Source organism: Cetorhinus maximus, chromosome 11 (assembly GCF_964194155.1).
Source record: "Cetorhinus maximus chromosome 11, sCetMax3.hap1.1, whole genome shotgun sequence".
NCBI lineage: Eukaryota > Metazoa > Chordata > Chondrichthyes > Lamniformes > Cetorhinidae > Cetorhinus > Cetorhinus maximus.
This window is the reverse complement of record NC_135889.1, coordinates 59,573,876-59,584,070: the sequence shown is the minus strand read 5'-3', so window position 1 is coordinate 59,584,070 and position 10,195 is coordinate 59,573,876.

Here is a 10,195-nt window from a genome sequence, read left to right as displayed (position 1 = left end):
GATCCTCGTTACTGTAGAATATACAAACTATAAATCACAAAAAGACCTTAAAACTATAAGCGATTAAAGTAGTAAATACCTTACCCACTACTTACCAGTGATTCCTTTCCCTTGTAGCCTCTACTGCTGCAGCAGGGCAAGACCCACGCTCTGAAGATTTAAGAAGTTGGATAGCAAGGAAAAAAAGCAAAGAGCACCTCATCCCCTATGCACCAATTTGCCAGTACCCACTCTGGCTGTGCCCCCACGCAGGATGTGCTCTCTCCCCTGTTTGTGTACAATCACACTGTAGTGTGCTTCTAGTTAGTCCCTTTCTTAAATAGAGCCAAGGTGACTCGCGACTAGTTAAGCTTCAAATAGTAATTAACACCTATTCAAGCCTTAATCAGGCTTCAGGTGATTGACAGTTAACTTTCACACAGTCAGCTGAGTCAACTTCCTTACCAACCTTTTAACTAGACTACTGACCTTACAAAAATTAATGAGGAGAAAACTCTTCACTCAGAGGGTGGTGAACCTGTGGAATTCTCTACCACAGAGGGCTGTGGAGGCCAAGTCACTGATTGGGAGGGGGGGCAGGCTCGAAGGGCTGATTGACCTACACCTGATTCTGCTATCTATGATTCTATAATGAATTTAAAGTTGTTGGGGTTACTATTTCTAGAGTTTTCTCCCATATTTTTACAGATTGTGGGATAATTGGCTAAGGTCTGAAAGGGGGCATGTGAATCACAAACACATGTTGGTTCCTTCTGGCAGCATGTAAACTTGGCACTGCCTGCTGATGTTATTGACAGCGTTGCATCGTCCCACCACTAAATGTTAAGTGACTGCACACCTCAGTAGAGGCCTCAAGTTTGGGTGAGGCTGGCACTGCTCAAAGCAAGCCTAGAAAACCTAAAGCCAGCCTAAAGCTCCTAAAGAGCAGCAGGTGCTAGAAGTGGCTGGGAAAGACATTCTGAGCAGGAAGGACATTGAATAATGGTGCATCAGGGCAGATAGCTTGCTCCAAAGTTCTCAGATACAGCACTGGGGGCCTTGGAGCAAGAAGCGGATGAGAGGAGAGAGAGGCGCTCCACTTACATGCGACCAGGAGGCCCTCCAGGCAGTGGGCTCAGGTAACCATCATGATCAATGTCAGCAGTATAGCCCCGAGAACCTGGATGTAATGCCACAATAATCAATGACCACATAAGAGTGGTCAAGGCCTGTGAATGCATCTTCAAATGCCATATTCTTACAAATGAACTATTAGTCTCACATACTGTTCAATTCACCAACCCCCTTTACTCACCTACCAAGTCTCCATCAATCATGATTCATACTTCACATTCTTAGCATCACCTCACCCTCACGTACTTAACACTGCTACAAGCCTCACACCTGAATCTTACACCTTGCACACAATGCCAGCTATTCAACTATGACAGGCACATCACCCAAACACATTGCACTACACTCACTTATATTTTTCACTCTTTCTTGTGAGACAAACTTAGCCACAGGCAGCAGTAGCAGAAAACCGTTGGGGACCAACCATGGTGCTCACCCGTGGAGGGAATGGTGCTCACTATCATTGAACGGGCCTTGACTGAAGCTGAAACCATTTAATAACCATTAAAGAGGTCAAACATCGCCATTGTGGGATCCTGTGGGCCCTCATCGCACGCTTGTTTTGAGTGGTGATTGAGTTGGTATTATTGATAGAGTTGATCAACAGACGCTTCTTAGGTAGAAACTCTTGTGGCAGAATTATCCCCCGGTCGGGGGGGGGAAGTTGAAGAGTGGGCGCGCGGAGGCACGAAAGAGCGCACTCATCTCCCTGAGGCTAAGTGCTGCCTCAGGGAGATCAGCTGTACATTAAAAAATCTGAAAAATAGAAAAAAGAAATTCCCTGACATGTCCCCTCATGTGACACTGTCACATGAGTTGGGACATGTCCATTACTTTTAAATACACTTTAATTACATTTTTTAAAACCTGCATGAAACCTCATCCCGCCCATGGATGAGGTTTCATGTATTTTCTAATGCCCGCCAGGGCTGCTGGCCTGCCCGCCAACCTTAAGGTTGGATGGGCAGGTCCATTAATTAGTTTAATGACTCTGCCAATGGTCTCAATAGGCCATTGACAGGTCGGCGAGCGCACAGCTGATTCTGCTGAGCCCCCGCCTACCTGAAGATTTAACTGGGGCGCGGTGACATCGGGAGTTCTGCCCGACGTCATCCTGCATCATTTTACCCGTCGGCAAGCGGGCCCTGCCCCTCGCTCACTGACCGGAAATTCCTGGCCTTAGTTACAAAGGTATTCAGCAGCAACTAAACATGTGCTTACACTTCAAACTCTATCTCTACACTACTAACTACTGAGGTAGCCCACGCTACTCTACTATTGGATACTAACATCATGTGATCTTCCTTTATAACATTCCTCTTAAAGGCATATTACACATCAGATAAAACCATAGTTACAACATCTCTCCTCGTTTACTCAGAAATACATTTTATATTTACAGTCACAATTTTCTCAAAATAGCTAAATATTTACACTGAAAGTAATTTACAAATTCAGTCTTTCTGGGGGCTTCCTTATGTGTGTAGAGCATCTCAACTCTACAACGTCAGATGCCTTGTCAGGAACCTCCTTTTCCAGAGGGCATCTGCAGATCTGTATCCTCAACTCTTACAGGAACATCAGATATGTCTGCACTGGATTGAGTTCTTGCAACAGGAAACACTGACCTGATCGTAGAATCATTTCTTGGTGCATTGTTTCTCTGTTCCTTAGATGATCCACATGTCTCCTTATGACTCGGCCTTCCACCTCCACATGGTAAGATAGGGGTCCATCACTGCACTTATTTAACCTAATAACCACTTTGGTCCTTCTCCGAAGTTCTCCACGTATACTGTTTCTCCCATGGTAAATTTCCTCTCAGGACTATGCCAGTTTTGTCTAGTTTTCTGACTTCCCTGACTCCTTTTCACCTTCCCCCACTAAATTCGACATTAGTAAGTTCAATCTCATCCTGAGACAGTGTTTCATCAATAATTCTGCAGGTGTGACACCTGTTGTTGTGTGAGGGGTGGTCCTATAATGGAAAAGAAAGCGTGCTAGCTTAGTTGCTAAGGGATCTCCAGTTAGTTGCTTCATGCCAGCCTTGAATGTTTGAACCGCCCTTTCGGCCAGTCCATTTGAGGAAGGGTGTATGGTGAAGTTTTCACATGAGTGATACCATTGAGGCTGATAAACCACTGAAACTCAGCACTTGTAAATGCCATGGCCGTTATCAGAAACAACCACTTCTGGTAGTCCGTTAATGGCAAAACTTTGACGTAACTTCTCAATTGTAGCAGAAGTCATTGGTGATTTCACCTCATATATGTCCATCCATTTTGAGTGGGCATCAACAATTAGCAGAAACATTGTTCCCATGATAGGTCCCACATATCAATGTGTAACCGCACCCATGGTCTTCCTGGCCACTCCCAAGGGCGTAACAGAGCTGTTGAAGGTAACTTTTGCAGTTGCTGACATTGCATGCAATTCTTCACTAAACTATCTATTTCTCCATCCATCCCAGGCCACCATAGGTAGCTGTGAGCTATGGTTTTCATTTGGGAAATTCCTGGATGTACGCTATGTAGTTCAATTAGCTGTGGCTCTCTTCCCTTTGGAGGAACTATCACTTGTGCTCCTATCCTGACTGGTTATTTCATGTCTTCTGTTGAAGTATGGTTTCATTTCATCAGGGCTCTTGTGACTAACAATGAAGCATTTGTTCTCGTACTTGAGATAGGGCTGGGTCCCCACTTGTCCAGCCTCTGATCTGTCGAATACATACCGGCAAGGAATCTAAGAAATTTAGCATTACAACAAGTTCCTGTGGAACTGGATGTGCTCATTGTTTTCTTGTAAAGGCAAACGATTAAGGATATCGGCATTTGCTATTTCGTTGTCAGGCCTATGTACGAAAGTATACTTGCACGTTGCCAGGATTAAAGCTCATCATTATATTCTTGCCAAGGCTATAGGTGGTGTAGCCTCGTCCTTGCTGAATAATCCTAGCAATGGCTTGTGGTCAGAGATGATGGTAAAATGGCGGCCGTGTACATACTAGTGAAATTTCTTGACACCAAAGGTGATTGACAGGCGTTGTTTATCTATCTGCAAGTAACCCTTTCCCGCTGTGGTGAGCATTCTTGATACTTATCCTATAGGCCGTTCCATGCCATCGTTGATCTGGTGGGATGGTGCTGCTCCCACTCCGTAGGGGGATGCATCACAAGTCAACACTAATTCTCTTCTCTGGTCATAATGTACTAATTGGTTAGTTGAGTGCAACAATTACTTGACCTTTATGAAAGCTTCTTTCTGGGGCGCCTCCAAAGACCAAGGTTAGTTCTTTGTGAGTAGAGAATGCAGGAGGGCCTGTACTTTAGACAAATTGGGCAAGAACCGTCCATAATAGCTGATCATTCCTAGGAATGATTTGAGCTCTGAGGTGTCCTTTGATGCAGGTGTCTCTCTTATGGCTCTCACTTTCTCCTCAACTGGGTGGATGCCCTGTGAATCTACCCAGTGACCCAAATAGATTAACTCCCTTGCTTGGAACGTGCACTTTTCTTATTTTAATCACACTCCAGCCTGCGAGAAACACTTTAAGACTTTTTCTAAGTTTGCCAAATGCTCTTTTTCAGTGAATCCTGTCACCAAAATATCATCTAAATAGACTACAACCCGGGGCAGTCCCTGCAATAAAGTTCCCATTGTTCTCTGGAAGATGGTGCAAGCTGAATAGACGCCGAAAGGCAATCGAGTATATTGGTACAACCCTTTGTGGGTATTAATTGTGACAAATTCCAAGGAGGCATTATCTAACTTTAATTGTTGATAAGCATGACTCATATCAAGCTTTGTTTAGGTGGTTCCACCTGCCACACTGGCATACATGTCTTCGATTTTTGGTATCTTTGGGGTGTCTGTCTAGCTAAGCTACTTTATTAACTGTCAATTTGTAGTCTCCACAAATTCGGACGCTTTAGTTGGGTTTAAGGAAGTGGGCTATGGGAGCAGCCCATTCTGAAAACTGCACAGGTTGTATAATGCCCAGTTTTTCTAGTCTGTCCAGTTCATTGTCAACCTTTCTCGCAGTGCATAAGATACTGGTCTCGCCTTCATGAATAAGGGGGTTGCCTCTGGATCCTCATGGATTTTTGCCTGCAGCCCCTAAATCTTCCCAAGTTCGTCCTTGAAGACTGTGGCATACTTTCATAGTAGCTCTGTAACCCACTTGCTCTTAACTGGTAAAGTTCAGCCCATTCTAACCTAATCTCCTTTAGCCAGTTTCACCCCAGGAGGCTTGGTCCCTAGCCTGCTACCACCATCAAGGGTAGCTTTACCGATTGGCATCCATACTGGACAGTTACTCTACGTATGCCTTTGACCTGGATGTCTTCACTCATGTATGTTTTTAATTGGGCAGTTGTTTCTTCTAAATTTAATTAATGTTCCCCATTATTCACATATCTAAAGGTATGTTCCCCAATTACTGTAGTGGAAGCTCCTGTGTCCACTTCCATTCTAACTGGTCTACCATTTACTTTCACTGTTACATATATTGGTCCTGTCTTTCTGACTTTCAAATTAAATAACGAGTGAATATCTGAATTTGTTGCTTCAGGCTCTTCTGCATTGTAGATCTCACTGGGTTTTTTCTTTTGTTTAAAAGCCAGCTTGACCCTCTCCTTGCATTGTCTCATTAATGTCTGTTTCTATGACAATAAAAAAGTTTTATTTTTTGAAACTGCCAATTGTTAAAAGACTGCTTGTTTCCACCTCAATTGAAATTTATTCCTTGTTTTCACTGCTAAGTCATTTTTACTCATTTCGTGCTAGCGGGGGCTGTTTCCCACCTCTCGGCAGAGTCTAGCATTTTCACGCCCTTTTTGGCTGGGGCTTCCCGCTCGATGTGGAGGATGGTGCCATTTTGTGCTCCCTGTATGGCTTTTGAATCTCTTACTGTACTTTCCATTGCCAGAGCAATCTCCAGTGCCTTCTTGAAATCCAAATTTATTTTGGATAACAATCGCTTTGAATCGTGTCTTCATTCACACTGCACACTAAATGATCTCTAAGCATGTCGTTTAGGGATGCACCAAACTTACAATGTTCGGTTAATTGCTTCAAACTTTCCACATAGCATGCAACTGTCTCCCCCGGGGCTCTATTTCTCACTGCTACTGAGGGTTTTAGTTGATAATAGCCCTTCTCAAAGTCCATCCGTTCAACAAAATGTTTCAAATCTGGGGCACTGGGCACCATCAAACTTCAAATCAAGCCATAGGTTTTATTCCCAAATGTACATAAAGAGGATCGCCTGCCTCTTTTCTTTCCTCGTTTGCTTAGAAAAAGAACGTGAGACGTTCAATGTAGTGAGACCAATCGCCCATTGCTGGATCAAAGAGGTCAATTCTTCCGAATTGTGGCATTCTGTGAGGGGATTACTTTGACGATTTGAACGGAACTTCTACTTACAATTACTGTGTGAGGTACGGTGCTGATTCAGTTTCTCTTGATTTGTCCTATTAAACTTGTTTTGTCCTCGACACCAGTTTGTTGGATCCTGTGGATCCTCGTCACACTCTTGTGAGTGGTGACCGAGTTGGTGCTATTGATAGGGTTGATCAGCAGACACTTCTTAGGTAGAAACTCTTAAGATTATTTACAAAGGTACTCAGCAGCAACTAAACATGTGCTTACACTTCAAAATCTATCCCTACACTACTAACCACAGAGCTGGCCCACGCTACCCTGCTACTGAATACTAAGATGATGTGATCTTATTTTATTACATTAGTCAGAATTTTGCGCTCCTCGGGCAGGTGCGTGCCTAACCCGAACGAACGTGAAATGACACGTGATGACGTCGGTTGGCAGGCACGCGCGGGAGTCGGAGCCACGCCCGCCATTAATTAAGCGACCTATTAAGGCCCTTAAGAACCCAATTGACTTGAATTTTTCACTGCCCTCCAACTGTTCGGTTGGCGGGCGGGTGAAAAGGGCAAGCGGCCTTTGCATCTTTGGCGAAACCTCATCAACAGGCAGGATGAGGTTTTGACCAGTGATTTTTAAAAATTTAGAACTTTTAACATGTATATTTAACATGTCCCTGCTCATGTGAAAGAGCCACATGAGGGGACTTATTTCCATTACTTTTAATACATTTGTTTTTATTGTTAAAAATCTTCAGCTCCCTCAGGGAGCTCTGTGCCTCAGGGAGCTTTTATTGTACTCACCCCCGTGCCTGTGCACACTTTCACGCTTGTGCTCCTCCCGCCCCCACCCCGGCAGCGCTGAGCGCTGCTGCGCGTGTTTCACACCGGCCGGCTGCTAATTGGCCAGCCAGCGTGAAATCCATGTCTGGGCCTGAACTTGGGAGGCAGTCGGCTTCACAACCGCTCCCAGGCCCTCTCGCTGCGCCCGCCTGATGAGGGCAAAATTCTGCTTACCACACTCACCGACTCATGGGAGCCCCTGCCTTACGGCTGACCAAAATGGAGAAGACTCATTCGGGAAGATACTGAGCAGATTGAGGGACTTTGGAAATGTGCAGAGGTGAAGTTGAAGGGTCAGAGGGAGTGCACAAACCTCCAAGCACCACATCTAGCTAATCCCTTAAGAACCACCTGCCCAAGGCCGAGTCTGCAGATCGCATATTGGACTTACAAGCCATTTGAAAACCCATCAAATCAGAGTGGAAGCAAGGCACCCATGATCTCGAGGGACTGCTTAGGAAGGAGAAGAAGGATCTTTGCTGAAGTAGCACCCATGGGGAGTGGCAGTGGCTCTGTGGAGCACAAAGCTGTTGTCCATCGACAGAATGACAGTATTTGACCTACCACCACTGCAATTCCCCAAGTTTGCTTTTTGCTGCCTGTTGCCCAGCCAGTCAACTGCTATTCTCCATAGCAAGATGGTGCTATCTTCAGTCAGGCTATGTAGGCCCATCACTGCTCAAGTGCATCCTGCAAAATCATCTGCAGTCTTCCCCCACTGAAAGTCAGAGCAATCCACCAGCCATGGCCCTTAATTTTATGCTCGTCTGACGTGCGTGACCGGTGGGCCCGGGGGCTTATGGGAAACGATGCCCCGAATGCAATTGGCCTCCGACCACGATTTCACACTGGCTGGCCAATTAACAGCCAGCCAGCATGAAACGTGCCCTGAGGCAGGCTCAGCACTGCCAGTGGGGACGGGAAGAGGACGAGCACTGACATCACCATGGGTGCTGGTGAGCCCTTCCAGTGAGCTCCCTGAAGGTCAGACAGATACCTCAGGGAACTGCAGACCTCCAAATAATAAAAGAAAGCACAAAAATGCTGCAAAAATTGTCCATGCAGCACATTCAATCACCTGAAAGCAGACTTCATAAAAATGCTGTCCCCAGATATTTCTTTCTATTTTATTTCTTCACAGAGATTTCATCCCGCCCTTGGATGACATCAAAAATGTAAAGGCCGCCTGACTGATTGGCCGTCCGCCAACTGTATGGTTAGACGGGACATGAAAAATCGCTGAAAATTGGGCCGTTAAGGAGCTTAATTGCCCACTTAATTGTCAGCGGGTGCTCTTCCAACTGCTGCGACGTCTTCCGAGTGAAATACTGCACGAGTGACGTAATCTCCCACGATGTTACGTCTGTTCGAGCCGGGTGCGTGACCGCCGTATGTAAAATTCTGGCCATGGTGGTAGCACTGCAGGGGAGCACTTGGCCAGACAATGACACCTGAAAGATAGGCACTAAGGGAATGCACAATGGTGATTAGTTGTCTTTGGTATGGAATATTATGTGGCTTGTTTAATAAAGTTGGTTTGGAATGGTTGTTTTGTGGTGGCTTTTATTGCAGCATTGTGGCCATGAGGATGAGCACCCCAGTGAACTGCTCAATGATGTTTTGTGTGATAGCATGGCTTTCATTATATGCATGCTGCTCACATGTGTTTGGCTTGCACAGCAGTCATGATCCAGGCTGTCAGCAGATGCCCCTTATCATTCAGCAGCTACCCTCTGATTTGTCATGGTGGCTCAACTGATGGAACAGTGGACTGGCGCAGAATAAATACATCATGACTGCTGCCAGGATACCAGGCATTCGCCTGCACCATCTTAGCATGGTCATCCACTAACTGCACGTTCAGAGAGTGGAACCCTTTGTGGTTGTGGTACATCTCTGAATTTAAATGCGGTTTAAATGCAAAGTCATGCGTGTGCAGTCAATGGCATTCTGCAGCATGGAGAAACCTGCAATCCTGGCAAAGTCACATGCTCTGCCTGTTTCTCTTTGGCCAGAAAGAATAGTATGCGTTCCCCTCTCCAGACGTAAAGAAAATCAGTCACCTCCCTTACACAGCAGCAGATGGCAAACTGGGGGCTGTTAGAAATGTCGCCTGCTCCAGCCTGGAAGGATCCCAATACGGAGAAGTTCATGGGCACAGTCACCTTCACAGCTCCTAGTAGAACTACCCTGCCCCTGCTCTAAGGCTGCAGTCTGCCTGCAAGAGGTGCATATTTCAGAAAGCACCTCCTTCGTAATATGGGGACATAGAGCACACTTCTTCAACAATGTTGAGGTAAGAGTAATGCTCCCTGAAGATCCTGGGTGCATGTGGCCTCCTGCTTGGAGCTATTTTCTCATCCCTCCTCCCTTTGCAAGCAGCTTGTCCTCCTCTGTGTAACCTCTGCTCAATCACCCTCTCATGCTGCAGGTCAAGGGGGATTTTAACGACAACACCCATGACTGTGAGCAAGTGGTCTGAACAGAACATCAAAATCAAGGCTTTCACCACCACTTCCTGTCCATTTCACCAAATTTAAATAATAGTAGAAAATGCACAGCACTTCTTCCAACTCAGTCAGAGCCAGTAAAAATCAATCAGCAACTAATCTGAAAGTTGATGATCCCTTTAAATAGCACTGGTGGGGTGTCCTTCGAGTCGTACGGACTTGAAACGCTAATTCTATTCCTCTCTCCACAGATACTGCCAGACCTGCTGAATTTTTCCAGCATTTTCTGTTTTTATTTGAGATTTCCAGCATCCATAATATTTTGCTTTTAGCTTAGGTCATGAAATGATGCTTCTATAATGTTTGCTTAAAATGTTATGGTTAAATTTGTACTGATTTTCACAGTAT